The 23,512-nt window shown below is 36.9% G+C and overlaps 1 pseudogene; it reads right to left on the reverse strand.

Moving 5' to 3' along the window:
* Window positions 1-23,512, reverse strand: part of LOC149772570 (uncharacterized) — a 75,105-nt pseudogene that overhangs the window by 18,049 nt on the left and 33,544 nt on the right.

The following is a 23,512-nucleotide window of genomic DNA, read 5'->3' on the forward strand; positions in this document are numbered from 1 at the left end:
GATAACCGATGACTCAATGCTCAGCTTTATAAATTTTGCAAACTCCTTGATGTCATAAGTTGCTGGGTTTCTATGGTTGTACTGTGAACGACTTGCCAAATAGTCCGCTAGATTACTTTTCAAGTATCGAATACAATATTATCTCTTGCCAATTTTATATTCCAAGGCAAACGCATACAATTCAAGCACTGTAGTTTTAATTTTAACGGGAAATAATCAATATTTTGTAAACAGACGTAAATAAATACCTTTGTGGTGATTGCAGGTATTTGATATCCACCCACGTTGATAAGTTTTGATAGTCCTTGGAAAATAATGGTTCCATCTTCAATAACTTTTTCAACGGATACTGAACTTGGCTCACAGCGCATGTCCAAAACTGACCAAGTGACGGTCGAATTGAAAGTAGGTTCAGCAGGATGATAAGCAGCCTGAAGTTAGACATTAGATATACAACAATTATTTTCGGCAGGTAATTCGTGCCATTGCAAAGAACATGTGATATCGCAGTAACGGTTGATATCTTTGTACCTTTGTTTAAAATCGTGACGCTATCATTATGTTGATATTTGTGAAGATGTCTCCCGCAAAGATATATTGCAAATGAGTATATTGTAAAATTAGGATAATGCCACCAATTCATTAAATTTTCTGACTAAGAGAAGCTAAACTGTAGTCAATTCTTCTCGTTTGATAACGAAGTATATTTTTATGAGAAAGATATAAATGTATTATTGTAAATTATATAAGAAAAACATAAAGGAAAAATGCAATTGTGCAAAAATGTATACAGTCTTAGGTACATTTAGGCTTGGAAATATACTTAACTAATTTTGTAAAATATGTATCGGATAAGGAAATCTTTCTTTGTCAGGATTATTGCTGAATATTCTAGATATACGTAGAAGATACCAGATCTGGAATAATTACCACTTCAAACGTTCCAGCATCATCCGGTCTTGGGTAGTAGGTGGCTGTCCAACTAGTAGGTTGCAGTGGATTGGTCAACTCTGATATTACTGATGTCCTTCCCGTGGAGAGACTTCTAACTCTACAAAGTATCTTATATTTTCAGCAGCCAATCCCAAGTACAGAATCATATAAGCCACATTAAACATTTGGACTGTGATGCTCTGAATTTATATCGATTTAGGTGTGCCATTTTCACCCAATAATCTCGAATAAAAACTGACAATACCAGTTGCGTTTGCGTTAACTGCTCTCCCAAGTAATTGTACTTAAGAGACAATCATTCTTAGTTAACTTTGGCGAAACGTTATATTTCTGTTGTTTAACATGAATGGTAATGTTCTTGTTTCCATTCGGGAATTATATATATTTGATTTGATATTAAACGATATTGTGAATCAGTTACTGAACGAGCGATACGTATATAAACCTGATCACAATAATTTACTGTTTAAAAGCAATACTCTTTCTGTCATATTATCCGTAATATGCCACTTTGAATTGAATGCAGTTCTAGTTTATAAAATTAAAAAGTAGGTAAATACCATAATGACAATAATAAACTAAAGTTGGTGGAGCATCCATTGATATAAATATCAAAATGGCATGTACTCAAAATTACCCGCTCTAACATATGACTGGGAAAGACACCATGTAGACAGGAACGTGATGCAAAAATATTAAGAATATTTTTTCACAGACAAAAAAAATACAGTAAGTGCCACTGGTTAGAAATCAGCAATATACATTTGCAGCTGAGGTTCAGTGGCCGTTTCGTATTGTACACCAACTGGAGTAAAGACAATTATGCACCTAGACCGGCTTTAGGACAAATACAGGGCAGTATTCTGGACATTTGACGATCCACTATAATATCTGTTTTGCTCTATCTACTGCGAGACTCGTTCTAATTGTAGGAGAGGCTTCAAATCATTATTCGGAACGTATTCTTCGATAAGGAAAGACGGTAGTTAATTAAGTATGTATTCGATATTAAACACATTTAATATCTCATGACATTGACTACGTACATTAATTTAAGGTCCAGAATACATGATTTAGGATGTATAATACTCAGAACTAGGCCATATATACATTATCTGGATACGGAGTTCCTAACATGTCAAGTATTCACTAGTTAAATCAGTATTGTGGAAGTTGAATATCTGTATCCAGTGCAAACATATGATTCAGTGAAAACTGAAGAATACGATGTTAAGAATAATGAAACTAAAATATAAAGATTGGTCAGAAAACGATTTTGCACAATTCTTGCTTTAAAAATAAATAATGCCCTTGCCCAATTGTTTGATGAAGATGATGGGAATTTATATTTAACCTTTGTATATTCTTCAGTTTTGTTTCCCAAGAAACCTTTTTGGAATTATCATATAAATAAAATTTCGGGTAAAATGACTTACCTATGAAACAACAAAAAAGAACCTTGGCCCAGTTAGTAAAATAACTATACAACTATGCAGAAGTAATTGTCTTGGGAACAGCTCTCTCTCTCTCCCTCCTCTCTCTCTCTCTCTCTCTCTCTCTCTCTCTCTCTCTCTTAGTCGTCATGCGATTGTCTGTGCTACACACGAGTACAAATAAGACCGATTAAGTAGGATGACGTTTAAAGTTTAAAATGTTACTACAAAGCAGTGTGGTATACCAATACCTTTTTCATATCAAATTGTGATCCGCCCGAATGGTATTTCATAATAGTTTTTTAATATTAGGTTATATTTCAGAAACAGGCTATCGTTTCGACATTCTATAAAATAACGATATCATTATTAATAACTCCAGACTTCTATCTGAATTAAATATGTACACAACTTCATGGAAATACTCTCTGATTTTCAATTGATTTTTCTCTCTCTCTCCCTCCATCTCTCTTACATAACGTAGAGAATACGGGAAAGTAGGTGGTGTGAGAAAAAAGAAACCTATACTTGCATCAAGTAATATGCAAGATCAAGTGACTTCTTAACTGTTAAGCGTACACTTTTCATGGTATTTTAACACAAAGTTCACAATACAAAAGATGCAATTTTGCACATATAGCATTCACGTGAATAAAGAAACTACTTTCTACTGTAAACAAACAATGGATGCAGACGCCAGCACTTTTGATTTATTTAATTTGTCCGCGGATGAAGTAAACCAGTTGTTTGAGCCATTTGAGAGCAGAGATTTCAAAATTGAAAATGTGGATGAATTCATAGAATCACAAAATAAACTTTCAAAAGGTAGGCGACTGAGCGTGAGATCAGAAATGTGCAGCGATGAATGTATGATAACAAACTTGAGACACGGTGCATTGAAAATATAATTCCGGATCATTTAAACACGTATTTAGCCGAAATGTTTATAACGATTCGCAAAGTCAATGGTTCTGAGTATGAGCCATGCTCTTTAGATTCCAAAAGAAACAGCATAGAACGACATCTTAAGGCTAAAGGGTATCAAGTCTCTCTGAGAGACCTTCAATTTCAGAAATCAATCGAAGCATAAATTCGATAAAAAAATCAACTGAAAAAAGCAAGATAAAGTGACTTCTTAACTGTTAAGCGTACACTTTTCATGGTATTTTAACACAAAGTTCACAATACAAAAGATGCAATGTTACAATGACCTGTTAAACATGCACCGTACACTTATTGGTTATCTTATATCATTGTAATGGTTTGTTTGTTTTTGTTTATTTCTTCTTGGTTTCTAAACAATATTAATATGGGTTTATAAAACTTAAAATATCCGACGGTCGCCCTACGCTTATCTAACATTATACATCACAGTGTGGGCTGGTAAGGGTATAGACTGCTCGATTAATACAGAAACATAGGGAAGGACAAATAATAAATGCCTTTATATTAAGTCTCATCACCCCCACCCCCAGTCCGTCAGTCTGTATATCTGTCTATCTGTCTCTCTCCAAGCACATTGCTCTCTCTCTCTCTCTCTCTCTCTCTCTCTCTCTCTCTCTCTCTCTCTCTCTTCGTACGCAAAGAACCCTTACAAGAAGAGCCTGACTTATATTAAATTGTGTCATGCAACGAGGATTCTTGACTTACAAATGTTGGCATAATATTTAGGTACTTATTTTGTGTGTGACGGATGTTTTCTCCACAATATTAACCACGCATGTCATTGGACTCTGATTTATAATCTTCGTTTGGTTGCATATACATTGTTAAAATTACTATTGGCTGTGTACGCACTATCACTTGCCCATTGTAACGTATATTTAACTGCAAGCCTGTGATGTGTTGTCGGAAACTTCTTTCTATCTTGCTGGTTTGGCTGTATTTATATATACTTGCAAGACACAATATATTAATTTTTTAATTGTTCGTAAAAAGACACATTAACTACATATTTGGTTGTAAATTTTGTCTCAATTTATTTCTTAATTTGGGAATACAGAACACTGTCACGGTCTTTAGTTTGAAATCTTGAGCTGGAGTTAACGTACCTGACATCAACTGGAATAACTCGTGGCAGGCTCCCATCTGCAAAGTTTACAACACCTGATATTGACACAGGTTTGGGTAATGGTAAAATGCCGCTCGGTTCAATACTAGTCGCCTGTGCGGAATATGAGAGTGGAACCATTATTGACCACGTGGTACTATGAGAACCAATAATATTGATTGCTTTTGCTGTAATTTGATAGGGTGTTGAACCAGCCAGTGTGCGCCTCCACTCCACCAAGCCATTTCGTTCATTTATTGTCATGCTACTTGGATAGTTAGTCAAAGTCCATGTTAATGGTGCACTTCCCTGGAAAAAGGTGGATGAAATCGTCATCAGTTTTTGTGAAGAAAATGGTTTGTATGGATACTTAGTTATACGTTGGATAGAGTTAGTACGTAGTGTGACATTTACAATATTTTGTTTTTCAGTGCATTTACGAGAATGTCTGAATAAGTATCTGCTAGTTGAATATTAGGTTGGTTGACTTAAAACAGGCTTAGTGGTATATATGTGATCAGGATTTTCACATTTAATCAGTTATTTGTACATTTAAGGTGTATCATACGTATTATTGCTAATGACTGCAAAATGACACTGCATGACACTTCTATCGGATTTAATATTTCGGAATCGCAGTTGATTTCATTGTAAATAATTAATAACATATGTGACAAATCAAATGATAAAAAATACGTATATTTGGAATATAATTTTAAGGAGAACGACGATGAGTTTGTAAACAAATAATGCTTTAATTTCTTCCACAGCATTTCTCATATATAATCATAATGTCACAACAAAATAAAATCGGTTATTTAAATGATGCAAGGAGAAATAAATCAATAACAAAATTAAAGCTACAGTTTTGAATGTAGCGCACGAGTAAATGTATACCAACCTGAGTTAAATTCAACTGGTATAAATACGAACTTGATTCAGAGACTGTTGATTGTACAGGAGGGGCTTGTATGATGGGAGCGAGCAATTCTACAGTACACCCATCTCCAGTCCATGGAAGGTTGCAGGAACAACCACCGAATAGACATTGGCCGTGGGGAGGATTCAAACCGCGCTCGCAAGCTCCTGGCGGACATGTTGCATAGTATGTGTAAACGAGCTGAAATTACGTGCAATATGCATGGAATGTAAATTTCATATTAACGTTTGAACCATACAAACTCAATAATAACAATATCAGAACTCAGGAAATGAAAACCCTATATTTGGCACTAAGAAGTAATTCTAATGAAACATTTTGTCATTACAAGTCATTGTGTTCTCTCGAACTCCTTAATAAAATAATTAATCCAACTATAATCATAATACAGTTTCATAAATCGCTAAATAGTCTTCCAAACACGACACCATTGTTTCGGGTCGGAGGGTGAAGTTCCAATAGCAACTCAAATATATATTGTAGTTCTTATTGTTTTGTCTTTGTAGGCGGAGCTAAGATATACTTTCACGACTATTATTTTAAAGAAGAAAAAACAGAAACTGTCACCGAATTGTAAAAAATGAGAAACATGTTTTAAACGTTTTGACTTCATTTTTAGTTCTATACAGACAAAATCATGTTTTCAAATCCACGAAGGGTATCAGAACAAGGAAAACGGATTGATGACAAAGGATGTTTCACATGCAGAGATAGGCTATTTTAGCAACACAAGAGTATATTTTGTAAATAGAACAGCCTTGACAAGTGCTAACTTTGTTGCTAGTATATATCGTTCCATTTGGTGAAACTTCAAGTATGATGTCGCCAGAAGGAAGCGCAGGAGCGTTACAAATCACATGATTCCAAGCTACCCAAGTGCCATTGGAAACGTTTGTTCCAAATTTACAAAAGCAGGTATTATTTTGAGTCTCAGGAAAATTATGTCCCCAGACATGTACTAGGTTACCTCCCTTGTCAGTACCTTGACTTGGTATGATATTTAATGCCATGATCAATGGCAAACAGTTCGGTCCATAAAATGTTTCATTGCATTGCATCTGTCACGTAAGTGACCAGTCCAGATGTTTCCATTAGAAACGCAGAGTCCTGTAAGTACAAAAGCGACTGTTTATGTATATATATATATATATATATATATATATATATATATATATATATATATATATATATATATATATATATATGTATATATATTTTATATATATATGTGTGTATATATATATATATATATATATATATATATATATATATATATATATATATATATATAACTAGAAAGTCAACTAGGGTCTATACTGATCGCATTGTATTAATGTATATAATCTAATAACTTACATTACTGTGTTGAATGATGTATAATATCTACTATTATTCGGAGACATTCGGCTTGATTGCACAGTTTAGGTTCAAATACATCTCACTTTTTCCGAAATTGTAACTTTTCTTGAACTCTACCATCAGCTATGAAACTTTTCTAATCTTGTCAAGTAAGTTATAGACTTTTATGATTTGTCCAAACCTATTTCAGGAATAAATAACGTCAATTATGTGTAGACCTTGTTTCATCCTTGCTTTATATATTCTCTCAATTTTATAAAGTTTAGGAGGATTATGAACTGACGCCGGGAACTGAAAGTTATACTGTTATAGTTTCGTTAAAATAAAAATGTGTCTTGAATGTATTTGGGAAATTGTTTTTCTTTCATTAAATTCTTTTACAATGAGGAGTTTTGTTTACGAAAATGATACCTGTGTTTGTGTCGCAGACTCCATTTCTACAATCTGGTCCCCAGTGTAAAGCAACGCATCTGCTGCAGTCATTGCCTGTAAAGTCACCTGCGCATGTACACACATTTGGTCGAATACAGACTCCATGATCGCTACAGTTATTGACATTGTTACATGTAGCATAAATGTATTCATCACCAGTCCAACCGTCCAAACAACTGCATCGGTCAGGTCCGACACATTCTCCATTTCCATAACAGAAGTTCACACCTGCGCAGTCATAGTCTAAGCAAGATTGGCCCGCCAATCCTGAATTACATCTACAGCCATTTGGACGCACGCACTCTCCATGTCCACTGCAGTTGTTAACACTAGAACAGTCGAACGTTTGATCGGTCAAAATAGGTGTGATATTAACACTTAAAAGAGTAATATCTCTTCCGTAGTCAAATATTCTATTGGAAACAAAAGTTGGGTTGGCACTACCCCACCAATTATTTGCAGCTGTAATTGTACTGTTGCCTTGCTTGGTCACGTATAAATCAAACGGTGAACCCGGATTATCGAAAATATTTTGCGAAAATTTGTAATGCCGGGTATTGATTTTAACAACAGAATCCCTGTCTTTGTTGGACAAAAGCTTATTATAGAAAAATGTTCCATTCACCACGTAATCGCTCGCATCCAAGTATATAGCACACGCTGCATCGTTTTTCTCAAATACATTTGTTGAAATATCAAATCGTCTGTAAGCGAGATCAGAATTTCCACTTGCAAAAGCATTTAACATGCATTGGTTAGTAGAACTTGTCTTGTTATCCTTCTTCACAATATTATCATGAAATGTCAAATTCATTAGATTCCATGTTTTTAACATGATATCTCCATTATTCTCAAAGTAGTTATTCCCTATGTCAATCTGTTTTGTAAATTCATTGTCATACACGCCCCACCGATATGATGGATCATTTACATCTGAAGTTAGGCCCTTGTCATTCATGAAGTTATTTTTAAATAAGTTAATGGTATTAATATTGTAGTAACTCTGGTGCAGTTCTCCATGTAGAAATTTCCGGCATCAGTTGCGGAACCGAATGTCACTTCGATGGCTTTGGCGCAGTTACTTATAGTGCTTCTGCTTAGTTTGAACTGACCCCAGTCTGAGTTCAAATATATTCCTCGTGACGATGCATTCCGAAATGTAACGTTCACAATGGAGATGATTCCGTTGTTTCTCAGAAAAATTCCATCTCCATTCGTGTTCTCGATAATTGTTCCCAAGAAATCATGAATGGTGGCTCCTTGCTCGAGACTTATAGCAAGTCCAAAACCGGATGAATCCGATATAATGCACGACGATAAAACAAAGTATGGACTTTGAGTCTTTAGACCAAATCGTGTTCGTAATATCTGTGTAAAGATCAGCCTTGACTCATCTGAAGAAGAAAATATGGTAGAATGGGAATAAAAGTTCAAAGTTTCATAAACAAATATTAATATTCGGAGAAGTGGCAAATATATATGATTTTTGATTGATTGATTGATTGATTGTTTATTTAACGGCGCATCAGCACTTTTAGGCTATTTAGCGCCAAACAAAGTGTTATTTGTATAATCTTTTAAAACTTATAAAAGGTCCTATATCGACCAGCGATATAAAAGAACAAATGGTTGAAATTAAAAACAGTAAGATGGCAACGGTGCAAAATAAAGCTTCCCGATCAACGGGAGATGTAAAAAAGATGAATAGGTATTAAAATGGGACGGTACATATATTGCATAAAACTGCACAAGGTGATAGCATAAAAGTCAGAGTTTAGAGTAAATATTTACAGCTTTCAAGAACTCTATAATACGAGTGATTTTTATATTATCAAAAAGTTCTTTCATGTCAGGCACGATGTAATAACGATCGCGCGTAGGTTGTAGGTCAAAGCACTCTATCATAAAGTGCTTGACAGTGAATGGTTCATTGCAAGAAACGCACTCTGGTGGGTCTTCACCTTTTAGTATGTGGGTGTGGGTGATATAAGTATGACCAATTCGGATTCTTGCAATGACTACCTCCTCCCTACGAATGGTTCTGTAGGAAGGAGTCCATTCTCCTAGAGTTGGTTTGATTGCGTGAAGTTTGTTATTTACAGCATCATTCCATGATGCCTGCCACTTCTGACGTAAGAACTTTCCGATACAAGGTTTAAAATCAGCATATGGTATTTTAAAATCAGATGGTTCTTGAGAAAGGGCCATTTTAGCAGCGCGATCTGCTTTTTCGTTACCTTTAATACCAATGTGGCTAGGTAACCAACAGTATATTATATTGTGGGAGACACTCAACTCGGTATTTTTTACAAGTATGTTTTTCAATAATGGGTTCTCCAGTTTTCTATTGTGTAGTGACTGGAGTACTGATAGCGAGTCGGAGAAGATGATACAGTTTGAAATACGGTTCTTTTCTATATGTTGCAGAGCAAGGTCTATTGCTCTGATTTCGGCTGTAAAAATTGATGCTCCATTTGGTAAGCGAACTTGCGTTGTGTGATTTCCACAAACAAAGGCTGCAGCAGCCTTTTCCTCATCCTTTGATCCATCAGTGTAAATTCTGGTGTAGTTTTTAAATTCGGTGAGGAGTTCATGGTAAGAGTTGTGGAAGATAGAAGGGTTTGTTTCGGATTTTTTTCCATCGTGTAGCGTAAAACGTACTTTTGGTTGTTTAATTAGCCAGGGTGGTGTTTCGGAGATGGATGTTTTCTGAATTTTTGAAAGATCTATATTTGTAGTGTCAAGGCTGGATGACATTCTAATGCCAAAGGAAGGTATGGCGTTTGGTTTATTTTCGTATAAAGTTTTGTATTTGGGTTGAAAAACAGCCGAAAAAGCAGGATTCAGAGGGTTTGATTTTAATTTGAGAGCATACTGTGCGGAAAGCATTTCTCTACGATGCGATAACGGTGGTTCATTCGCCTCAGCTAGAAGGCTTTCACACGGGGATGTTTTAAATGCTCCCAGAGCCAGTCTTATTCCCTGATGATGAATTGGATCAAGCATTTTAAGATACGATATTCTGGTTGAACCATACACAACGCAACCATAGTCTAGTTTGGAGCGAATAAACGTTCTATATAAATTCAGGATGACTTTTCTATCAACACCCCAGTCAGTGTGCGCTACTACTTTAAGTAGGTCAAGTGCTTTTAAGCATTTGGCTTTCAAGTTTTTTAGGTGTGGAATAAAGGTCAGTTTTCTGTCAAAGATAATACCCAAAAATTTTGTTTCCTCAACAACTGGAATAGGAGTTCCGTCCAGCGTGAGTTTAGGTTCATCGTGGTGTCGTCGTAATTGACAGAAATGCATACATACCGTTTTTGATTTCGAGAATTTGAAACCGTTCGTACTAGCCCAATTTTGAATCTTGTTGATATTTTGCTGTAGTTGTCTTTCAATTGTATGCATGTGCTTTGACCGATAACATATGGGAAAATCATCAACATATAGTGAGCAATCCACACCAGGAGTCAAACACTTGGTGATGTTATTAATTGTGATATTGAAAAGTGTCACAGATAAAATACTGCCCTGGGGCACACCCATCTCTTGCTCGTGCAAATCTGAGAGAGTAGAGCCCACTCGTACCTTGAATTCTCTGTCGGAGAGGAAGTTGGATATGAAAGAGGGCAGACGGCCTTTTAGACCTAGATCGTGCAAATCTTTTAGTATCCCGTACTTCCATGTTGTGTCATAGGCCTTTTCTAAATCAAAGAAAACCGCTACTAAATGTTCTTTCTTGATAAATGCATCGCGAATGAATGTTTCTAGTCTAACCAGATGATCGTTGGTGCTCCGTCCATAACGAAAGCCACTTTGGAAAGGAGATATTAAATTGTTAGTTTCCAGGTACCATACAAGCCGAGAATTGATCATTCGTTCCATTGTTTTGCACATGCAGCTTGTGAGTGCAATAGGTCGATAGTTGGTAGGATCTTCACTATCTTTACCGGGTTTGGGAACTGGTATTACTGTTGCTTCTTTCCATATTTTAGGTAGGTTACCAGTAATCCATAAATCATTGAAGAGTTTTAAAAGAGATGTTAAAGATGATTCTGGAAGATGTTTTAAAAACTGGTAATGTATTTTGTCAGGCCCAGCGGAAGTATCATGGGCCTTGTCTAAAGCCTCCATAAGTTCTGATAGTGAAAACAGCTGGTTGTAGCTTTCCGAGTTGTTGGATGTGAATTTTAAACGTGACTTTTCTTTTTGAGTTTTCAATTTTTGGAAGGCTTCGGAATAATTAGATGATGACGAATTTTTAGAGAATGTATCAGCAAGAACATTTGCTATGTCACGTTTTGAGCTAAGATTGTTATTGTTCACTTTTAGATGTCGGAAAGAATTGTGTTTTCTCTTTCCGTTTATTTTTCGGATCGTGTCCCAAACTTTCTTAATTGAGGAACGAGAGTTTAAAGAGGAAACATATTTCATCCATGATGCTCGTTTACTTTCTTTGATTGTGCGGCGAGCTTTGGCTCGGAGAATACGATATTTACTTAAATTCTCGGGCGTCGGATGATTGTTAAATTTTTTCAAGGTTTCTCGGCGTTGCCGTATGGCTTCCTTACATTCCTTAGTGAGCCAAGGTTTTAGGGTTCTTTTACAGTTTGCTGAGGACTTGGGGATATATTCTTCTGCAATGTCGGTTAAAATAGATGTAAAATGCTGAATGGGGTCGTTAACATTGAAAACTGTATCCTCATTCAGCCTGGTTTTACAGAGTGTTTCGAATTTGGCCCAGTCGGCCTTCTTTAAATTCCATTGTGGAATTACTTCATCAATTGTAGAGTTATGATTTACAAGGGAGATTGGGAAGTGATCGCTGCTGTGAAGGTCATCAGCGACCTTCCATTCATAGTCCAAAAGCAGAGAAGGAGAACAAATTGTCAAATCGATGCATGTGTATGTACCTGTGCCTGGGTGTAAATATGTAGGTGTTTTGGTATTATATAGACACAGATCGTGTCTAGAAATAAAGTCTTCAACTTTGTGACCTCTGTCACTTACATGATTCGATCCCCATAAAATGTTATGGGCATTAAAATCCCCGAGTAAAACAAAGGGTGCGGGAAGCTGTTGAACAAGATTATCGAGTTCGTTTGGTACTAGGTTAGTGTTTGGTGGTAAATAAATAGAGCAAAATGTAATCACTCGATGTAGAGTGACGCTTACAGCAATGGCTTGTAAATTGGTGTTTAAAGGAATGAAACTATGAGGAGCTCTGTTGTTCACAATAACAGAAACTCCTCCTGATGCCCTATCAACATTTGGAGAGCAGGTGTTAAACAGGGAGTAGTTTTTAAATGTGATGTTGTCCGTATCTTTCAAGAACGTTTCTTGAAGGCATAGTACCGCAGGATCATGTTCGTTTAAAAGCAGGAGAAGATCATTGTAATTTGCTTTAAGTCCTCGACAATTGCATTGTATGATAGTGTTTTTCATTATAAATTTAAATTAAAGATTGTGGAGCTAGGTTAGACCTTTCGCAGAGGGAATTTGTTTTGTTATTTCTCTGGAGGAAGTACGGGGGTGAATTTTTTGTTTGTAGGTCCGGAGTTCCCTTGAGCACATGGAGCAGATTCTTCTGCATCCATGCTCTCGATGTCTCCAAACCTGTTATAAAGTTTGATGGGGTCATCTGACCCCTTTTGTTGCCTGTTTCCATGAGATTTATTTTTGTTTTTTGGTGATTTAGTTTGTTGGGTATTGCTGAATGTAGTTTGTGTAGATGCCGTGTTTCTCTGTGATTGGTAATGAGGGGTGTTTGAGCTTGGTGTTGAATCGGGTGCTTCTGTTTGTGTTTGAGCGTCCTTCGTTGTTTTAGGATTGCTCTTCACTACAGTGGAGAAGGATGGGCCAGGATGGGCTGTTTTCGCCTGTACAAGTTTTCTGGCTTCTGGATAGGGAATATTATTTGTGTATTTTACCCTCTGAATTTCCTTCTCCTGTTTCCAGGTATCGCAATCCTTGGAATTTGCGTGGTGCTCTTTTCCGCAGTTGACACAATGCGGAGTTGCTCTACAGTCAGCTTCCTGATGAGAATTTTCTCCGCATCGGCCACATATTTGGGTTTTAGAGCAGCGGTCTTCGTGATGGCCGTATGTTTGACATTTGTAACATCGAAGGAGGTTTGGAATGTAGATGTCAACCTTCACTTGCAAGAAGCCAACTTTGACCACTTTGGGTACAGTTGGCTTGTTGAAGGTGAGTACAATGGTGTTGGTGTCCTGCAGGTTATTATTACGTTTGATACGTATTCGACGGACTGCAGTGACACCTTCACTTTTCATTCCTTCGATGATATCTGCGTCGGTGACTCCAGCCAAGTCACGACAGCGAATCACGCCTTTGGACGTATTCAGCGTGGTGTGAGCGAATGAGGTCACTGGAATATCGAAGAAAGTTTTTATTTTCCCGATATTGTCTGACTGACCTCGTCGCTCACATTCCACGAGAAGGCAACCCGATTTCATTTTTTTGACGCTCTTTGGCGTACCAATCAAACCTGTAATTGTTTTCTCAATCACAAACGGAGAGAGTGAAGCAAGGGAATTTGCGGCATCTTTAGATTGTATTACCATGAAGCGTGGAAATGTGTCCACACTACATGGTTCGTCGTCCGAGTCAGATAAAGTTTTGGTACGTTTATTTTGATTTTTTTGGGAAATATCCATTTTGGCTAGATTAAAAATTCAGCACCCGTGCTCCCCACCCACCAAGGAGCCCAACAAGGGGACACTTTTCAAGTGTCAGGGATACACAGATGCCATACTCAGTTGATAAAATTACCTTTGAATGACCCTGAAGTCGCCAATTTGTAAGGTCGGTAAAATTACCCCCCGATTGACCCGTTAAGCCACCGCCTTCTTGGAAGTCTTCTAAGACTTGGAAAAGGGAAAGATAAAGGAAGAGAATTTAGGGGCAACGGTGGTATCAAGAGAGATACAAGGAGACAGATAAAGAAGGTGAGAGAGTAAATAAAGACCTCCTAGGGCTCGGCGTGACCAGCCGATTTGTCGGAACCGGGCCCATCCCGACCACCCGTCTAAGAGAAGTAGAGGCCAAAGTAGTGTGTTGCAGGGAAAGCCTCTGCTCAACTACCAGGATCCTTTCCTCCTCCGACACGGGACGCAACCCACGGCAAACAGGTTGCCTCTACTTAGTCGCCTTTTACGACACGTAGCGAGGCACGTCGGGCCAATTCTACAACCCCGGACCCGCAGGGGGGATGATTTTTGAAGTTGTATATATATATATATATATATATATATATATATATATATATATATATATATATATATATATATTTGTTGTTTGTATGACAACTTATAATGAAATGGCGCGTATAGGGAAATCTCTTTTCTAATATATTACATTTCTTTAAAAATACTTCTCCGATGAAAAAAGGTTAGGACAATAATTTTTCGCAAATTCATCCCATCCAGGCTGATACATTTAGCTAACAATATAAAAGTTATCTGTCCACTTAGATGGCAGGTATATTGTTCTGACACTGGAACATGGATTGGCTCAACATATCATAAATGTTTCAATTACTGTTAGATCAAAATGGGTTCTATCTGTATGGACGTAACTGCGGATAGGTTGTGAGTGGTTTTGCTAGAATAGACAGGACGCTCTCCATATTGATGCCATTGCGGAGTTGTGTGTATATGTATATCGTGAATGGTTAAGTATAACTAAAGAAACATTTTGCTAGACAAAAATTGTTTGTTACTCAACTACGTTACACAATCATAATACCTTAAAATAATAGGTTCGATGTGGAGGAGATACATCCTCTTACCAAGGATATACCATCTGCGGTGTGCTAAGTGTGCGAGACAGTTTCTAGATAACACGAGTGGAGAACAAACTATATTCGTCGGAGGGACAACCGCAACATCGAAATATATTTCTTCCTGCAAATCAAAAGAAGTCGTTTACCTGAGTCCTGATGAAGAATTTGAACGGCCTGAGACTGTAACGTTTTGCGAAACGACTATATGCAACAGCAGATATAGGTGTGCCTTTTAGGATTAAAGATCTCTGAGATAATGTTGGAGAGGTGAACTTGATTCTCAATCGAAAGAAATCGATAATGATAGAGAACAGTTTCGGTCAAATGCAATGTATCTTCAAACTGCCCTCACTTTAGTGGCAGAGGTACGTTTTGTCTGGGCTTATTTTTCGATATGCGGAAGCACTAACGCACCTTTTAGGACAAAACTGTTCGTGTTGAAATGTTTTCCTTTCCCTCTAGTACGGGTTGGAATAGGTATGGGATTTTTACGTTACGGCTTTGTCCTTTTTAATTAACACTTCCTAGGTCGAAATGGTTCTCGTGGAATACATTGAGATGAAGGGAATATCGGATAGGTCTTTGTTTTGTTTGGTATCCTTTCTTTCACGATGTTTCATAGTGTCAGTACGTGTGAAACAAAACGCTTGATTGGTATCAATTGTTTCTTGTCAAAGATACATAGTAAGAAGTTAGATATTTGAGACACAGATGAAAGCGTGGTATGTTTTCTTCTTGGGCACACACCAGTTTGAAGATCACATTTGTTTTCGTTCACTTTTAAAGTGGAGAGCCGTCTCGCACGAGCGATATCTCAACTACTGGTTGTGAGAACAGTCTGTTCCTAAGGTTTGTGTAATACTATAAAGACGAGCAGGTTCAGTTACACTGGGATGCAACAAAACACCTGCCGCAGCTGTTGCTTGAGCAAGCGATGACATTTTCAATTCCTGGAGATTTCTGACCAGTCAGTGATGAGGTCGTTGATAACACGATTCTCTCATTTGAATAATGAAGAGTCGCTTCGATTTATTTGCCTTGTGTACAACCTTTAAAATCAGAGTTGTTGAAGGGTAAGCGAATGCTTCCAGGCCGTTCCAGTATATAGAAAGTGCATCGACCAAACAAGCCTTCATATCCGGTACTTGTAAGGCAAACGTTGTGCATTTGCATTCCAATTGGACGAAAATAGCTCCACCATTAACTGATCTCACCAGGCACATATCTGAGTGAAACCCGAGGGATTAATTGATCACTAATACATTTTAATCGATTTTAATCGGCATGGGACATGACGAATGTGGATGTGGATTTGTCGCTGAAGACACCACGTTAAAAAATCAAATTAAAACAGAAACGTCGTGGGACTTCGTTCCAACATGCAGTTTGAGATACCTCATCATAATTGATATGTCGGACAGATAAGAATATCAAATTCATGCTGGTTCTGAGTCCTACTGAGAGTGTTCTGAAATTGAAGCTGTGTGAATGGTTACGTAAAGATACGCATCTTCCAAGTCAACATTGATTGTGTAGTCTCCCGCGTGGAAGACATTTAGAACACATCGTGGCTTTTTCATCGCGACACAATGGGAGCGATTGAATTTTGCTAGAGTATGTTTGTGACTCACGTGACCCTTAACAATGGTACAGGGACGCTAAATATTACCCTCAGTCCCTAGGGAACCGCTTGTCCGGTCCATATGTTATCGTGTCACATCTTATCCCATTCAGTAGGGACGAACAAGATAATTCTCCATGCCGTGGTCGGTGCTAAAGGCAGGATAAAGATGATATAATTGTTTAGATGGTGGGCTGTAGCGGACCAAAACTCTCTGCCTCTAGCCCATGTTTGTTCAGAAGAACTGAGGTTGCGACAGTTGTATATTCGGTAGACTGTTCTCCAGTGGCTTGTACCATTTATATTGTGTCATTTGTATCATTTTGTTAATAGTCCTAAGAATAACTCCGCTTTAGCTGCGATAGTGAGGGACGTGGTTTGTTTGCGGATTTTGGGTGAGAATCGGTGCGTAAAGAGAAAAGACAAAAACAAAAACGACAAGGGGACTTGCGTGAAATTTCCTTTGTATGTGGATAAAGGTGTTGTCACTTGTGTTGCCTGTGAAATACCTGGAGAATAGTCGAGGATGGTGCCTATCTAACTCGCAGAACATATCGAGCTTGATAGGGTGAATTCCAAGCCGTTGCTAAGTACATACTTCCTTTGTGTGGCAAATTCTTGAGGACAAAGTGAAGGGATATCTCTTTGATACTGAGGTACTAAATTGGGCGTAGTACGCAGAAAGTGCCTTTAGGTACTATGCGGTTACCATATGCCACTGAGAGTACCTGGATAATATGGGTTCGTGAGACTGGATAAAGTCATTATTTTGGTGTCTGCTACTGAATGATCGATTGTGGTCGTCATCCATTACGATCACAGGCATAAGACAGAGACCGGTCAAGAACAGGACCATAGTGGCTGGCATGTCGTTGTTCAATTGATGATAGTGGGGCGGGGTATATACTATTAATCCACGATGGCTGTGTCTTTGCTGTCTATCACGGTATCCAGCAAGAGATATGGTGTCGAACCCAAGCGTGAAAACGGATGACATAAAAGTCTCTGAAGGTACGCTTCTGCGATTTCCCCGCCCATTAACTTTTGTCCATAATATGCATGTCTGTAATGTATTTGTAGAATGACAACAGGAATAAGCTACCCATGTTGAGTGGTTATCATTCTGATCTTGCTCATGGTCTAAAGCTGTAAGACAAAAGAGAACAAACAATATATACAGATTCAGCGCAGCACGAATAATGTTATGCTTTGAAATTCGAAGTTGAGATGAAGGGTTTCGCACTATGATCAATTACCTATAAAAATGCGCACCTGGCTGCCCATTCAGGCAGAGATTTAGATCGTTGCTATTAATTTTTATGAAGAAGACGCTGAGATATCAATTGTAATAAATTTTACCTGTAGGGAAGGCCAACTGTCTGTTTATATAAGTAAATTCATATAAGCCTCGCTCATAGTAACTTTGACTAAACTATAGATATAAAATTTACCTGTAAGTACATGACCGCGGAGAAAACAGTACAGCAAAATTATTGTGGTTCCTATAGTCCACACCATACACAAAAAATTAAACAAACCGTTTTAATTGATTTATAGGGAAAGTACGCTATAATATCACTTGCATGACAATATTACATCAAGTAAAGACCACATTAGAGACAGTAGATATAAAAATCATTAGAGCGGCACCTATATAACTACGAAATGGACGCTAATAATATATTTATATAAGAAACTTACATGAACTATTTAATTATACTTAGGATGAGTATATGGTATTATGATAACAGTAATAACGACAAAGTGGACTATCGTCATTCACATTTGAGAAAGAAATATTTGAAGATAAGGAATATATTATAATTATTGTGATGTATATTTAAGAGCGAAATTCGCCATCTATTCATCCCTGTAATTTAACATATTCAAGAGTCGCACATATATCCAATACACTGTGCTAGTGGAACATTATCATAACATTATCATAATCGTCTAAACCCCGATTCAGGTTAGTGGAAACATTAACTCGCTTGTATTCTCATTAAAGGCTAGACACATAATTATCAGTAATTGATGTAATGTTCAGAACATCGGAAAATAAATGTTGGTATGCTTTTCATGACATCAAATTCTCATATAAAGAACTATAAAAACCCAACACTACATACAGACCGTATTTATATCTTAGGTTTGAGGAACGATATTGATAATCAAAGCGCGAATCGTCGGAGAGAAAGGTACACCTATCGCGAGAATAACCTCTTTGGAGTAGTGGAAGGGGTAAAGAAAAGAAGAAATAACGAGTGAATCACCTTTGGAGGAGAAACTATCAAGACCTAATTGGTTTATACCAGAGATGTCGTCAATTAGGCAATGATACATGGTCTAACAAAATGAGATAAAATGATACTAAATGCAAGATCTGTCATAAAAAGGTCAACAATGTACCTTCCACTGTTGAAGTCAGAATAATCCCAAACCATCTAGATGCATTAGCTCCCTCTAATATTATCCTTGGGTCGGCAAGCCCTCTGGTGTGTAAGGAACCTAAGCAAGACAATGCACATAATTAAAATTGGTACGAAATATTCCATAATTATGGTCCAGTGATCCTCTCGGAATGGTAACGAGAAATCGAAGTAAATGTTGGAATAATAGAGAAAACTAATGTACAACGTCTGGCGGAGGTGGCTGAGTATAAAGGCAAAGATGAAATATATGTCAAGGATATATTATCTTCAATTGTAAAAAGTAAAATGAGATGTCATGTCCGTTATAGTGGTCCCTGAATGTTACATCCTCATCTCCCATTACGAATACAATTAAATGAACTAAATCATCTTTAAACATTCAATGCGAACTTCCAAAAAGTTATAAAAAGTTTTCCATCATTGTCTTATTTGTCAAAAATTTGGCGGAAACAAAGGAATTCATTTGATTTTTATTAAGACTTGGTGTGAGTTATATATCTATATCTATCTATCTATCTATCTATCGATCTATCTATCTCTTTCTCTCTCTCTTTATATATATATATATATATATATATATATATATATATATATATATATATATATATATATATATATATATATATATATATATATATATATATATATATATACATATACATAGAGCAGCAGAAGGGCTGAACAGACCAGGTTTATTTCCAAATTTAAAACCTCCTACGAAAAAATAATTTATTGAAACCTTTATTTTCGATTTCAAAGGCTGCTACGGGTGGTTATTTTCGATACGAACAGACCTTGGTGACATAGGTGTGTGTAAGATACATACGCGGTGAAGCAAATTTTATTTTTTAAAAATATTTGGTCGAGACCAATCCGATATCGCGATCGTGGATCATATAAATTTATCGTTATGAATCCATGTGGAGTTAACTGAGCACGGCTAAATAGATTTTTAAACTTAACAAAATCCATGTCGCCGTTACACCAAGTTTGATGAATATTTCTTAGCGTGTGTGTGTGTCAACGCCGTTAAATACCGCTAAAATGTTACAATTATCCCTGATTATTTTTGGTATTTGTGTATATCGCTGAGTTACATAGATAACGTCTGTATTTTCATGGCGTCCGTGAGAAAATATCCTAGCCGGATTTGCTTGTTTATCTAACATTACGTCATCGTACACAACTAAATTATTTATTTCTCCGTAAAGATCTTCGACAGATGGTGCTTCATTAATATCTGTGATAAATTCAATAACGTTATCGTTTATCTCGGACGCGTTTTCGTTAAAATCTTTTAATACTTGATAACATCGCTGATCATCAACAGATGGTGCAACTAAATATAATTTGTCCCATTTTAACCATCTCATTATCAAATTTAACAATAACTGAGTTTTACCAGATCCAGATGGGCCTATTCTTATCATTCTAATGGAATTTGGTAGCGCGGCGTGATGTTTAACTTCCTCACGTTTTTTTTTTTTTGTGGCTGAAAAATCAATTACATTCATGATATAATAATATTATGGATTTATATTGTGTAAAATGTCGCTCGCGTACTCCAACGATAGGTCTGACTGAAGTTAAAACGCGCAATGGTAAACCAGCAATGAGCGGTGCGTGCGCGAAATGTGGAATAAAGAAAGTTAGATTTGTTTCATCTGGGCAAACAAAATCAACTAAAACAAAACCTAAAAAAAAAGAAATACGGAGGTGATATCTCATCAACATTAAGTGGATTACCTGGTGCTCCTTGGGCAAAATATCCCGGAGAAAAACATCTACCTGGATATAATTATTGCGGTCCCGGTACTCGATTAGATATTAGACTTGATGATAATAATAATCCAAATCCAAATGAAGAACCAGTAAATGCTATCAATGATGCGTGTCTCATTCATGATATTGCTTATCGAAGTGGCGATTTACAACAAAGGCATCTCGCTGATGTAAATTTAATTCACGCTCTAAATTCTATTCTTAATAAATCTATCATATAAAGATTAGCTACTTTTTCAGTCAAAGGCGCAATGAAAGGAAAATTAATGATCGGCGCTGGTAATTAATAATAATGGAAGCAATTTATTATTCTCCACGAGGATTTTGGAGAGGAAAATTAGCAATTAGCAAACTTGCGAAAGCCGCTAAAGTAAAAAATCCCGTGGCGGCATCATGGTTATCAAGGCAAGCTGTTTGGCAAATTTATCTTCCTCCACCTAAGCGAATTGAACATGCACATTTCGATGTTAGTGTACCAAATGAAGTTCACGAGGCTGATATAATGTTTCTACCCCATGACACCGTTGACGGTAAAACTTACGAATTTGTGTTGACGGTTGTTGATATTGTTAGCAGGTACAAAGAAGCAGAGCCGTTAGCAACTAAAACAGCTACTGAAGTTGCAAACGCATTTAACAGAATTTATCTACAAGGACCATTAACATGGCCAAATCTTCATCAGGTTGATCCAGGTAGGGAATTTCTCGGTGCTGTTTCGTCGTTGATGAAAAAAAAATAATACAAATATACGGCGCGGTCACGCTGAAATTCACCGAGATCAATCAATTGTTGAGCGATTTAATAAAACACTTGATGAGCGATTATTTGGATATCAATATGCGAGGGAATTTATCTCCGATGAGCGATCTCAGGAGTGGGTAGAAAGATTATCTGATGTAATTAACGCAATTAATAACGAAATAACACGAACAATAAAAATGAAACCAGCAATTGCTATTACAAAAACAAATATACCGATAATTAGGCGTGATTTTTCAACTAGGCCGGTATTAGGTAGTATCATCGTCACTTATTTATATAAACCCGGCGAGGGTGAAGGTGGGCGAAAAAGAGCAACTGATCCCATTTGGAGCGTAGCATCACATAAAATATCTACCGTAACAAGGTCAACAGGAGGACCTGCAATTTATGTTCTTGATTCGTTAGCTCCTCAACGTGGATTTACTCGCGAAGAATTACAAATAATTCCCGCTGGTACTCAATTGCCACCTAAATCACTTAAACAACCAATTCGTCGTAGTTGTGATAATTTTCTAACTCTAGAAACGGCTAAATAAACTAAATTTGACCATTCTCTGCGATCATCAACAACCCAAACAGTTGTGTCCATAGTCAGTCCCTGCGACGAATGAATTGTCATAGCATACCCTAATTTCCACGGAGATTTTTCTATATTTAACGCCTCTTCACGAGATTAATATCAACAGCGACAATATCATTCAACACCAAATTCTTTTTTTTTCCTCCTGGTATATCAACGTCAATATTTTGTCGTCGAGTATCTGCTGGCCGATAACATAACGGTACTGGCAATAATAAAAACTTTTCACGTTGTAGTTGAAATAATTGTCGCTGAAGATCATCACGAACTATTTTTCTACTCGCAACTATTAAATGACATGGCCGCCATAAATCTAAGAAATCTTTCATTGATGTTTCATCGATTACTTTTCTCATTACGTAGCATTGGATTTTATTTGATTGTAATCGAATTAATTTCTTAAACTCAGTTAGTGATTCATCAAGAGATCTGTAATCGGTATTAACTTCCTCGTAATAATCAACAAAATTCTTTAGCCAGTTATGTGGTGATTCGCTGTCAATTGGATTTGGTTGACCGTGATCTCCGCACATTATTACGGCGGTGTTTTTTAACGACAACCAATCAAGAAATAATTTTAACGTTTTTAGATTTACTGTACAAATTTCATCAAAGGCAATAGTTTTATTTATATATTTTTCACCCATTCGCGAGGATGTCCAAGTACCACCGTTATATTTGAAATAGCTGTGATAAGTGCAAGAATTAACGCCACGTTGTTTCATTTCTTTCGCTAATCTATGTGTTAGCGTTAACACAACTAAATCTGAATTTTTAAATAATTCTATTGCTCGAGTAGTTTTTCCTGAAGCACCAGGTCCATTCACGTGCACAAATTTATGACGCGAAATTGGATCATAAACGGATGGTGCCGATGAAATATCTGGCATTGTACCGCGATGATATTCGTCACTATCTGCGACGTCGGCGGATTCACAATAACAAAGAATATTTTCATTTTTTATTCTCCAGGTGCCCCACGCAACATCACCAACTAGATTTTCTAACAACGATGCGTATTTGTCATCGATGTAAAATGAATCAATTGCTACTCTGACTGCGATATCAGGAAATTTAGTTATCATCTAAACTAAATTAATACTTATATATGCGAGTATTGATGATCTTAAATGAGTATATTGAGGTGATTCTCCGTCAAGATAACTAACTACGGTACCTAATTTTGTTCCATCAACGTAAATAGTTTCTCGGTTACAAAATATACCTTTTGATGCAGTATCAGCAATTATAAAATCTAATTCGGCGTCGTCCATAAATAACCTAGAATGATGCCGTTTGTGATCGTAAGCACCACCTTGAGTAAATTTACCAATTATTTTTCTACCTAAATCTTTGGCGG

This window comes from Sinohyriopsis cumingii, unplaced genomic scaffold (assembly GCF_028554795.1).
Source record: "Sinohyriopsis cumingii isolate HCF-2022 unplaced genomic scaffold, ASM2855479v2 utg001392l, whole genome shotgun sequence".
In the NCBI taxonomy this organism is placed as follows: Eukaryota; Metazoa; Mollusca; class Bivalvia; order Unionida; family Unionidae; genus Sinohyriopsis; species Sinohyriopsis cumingii.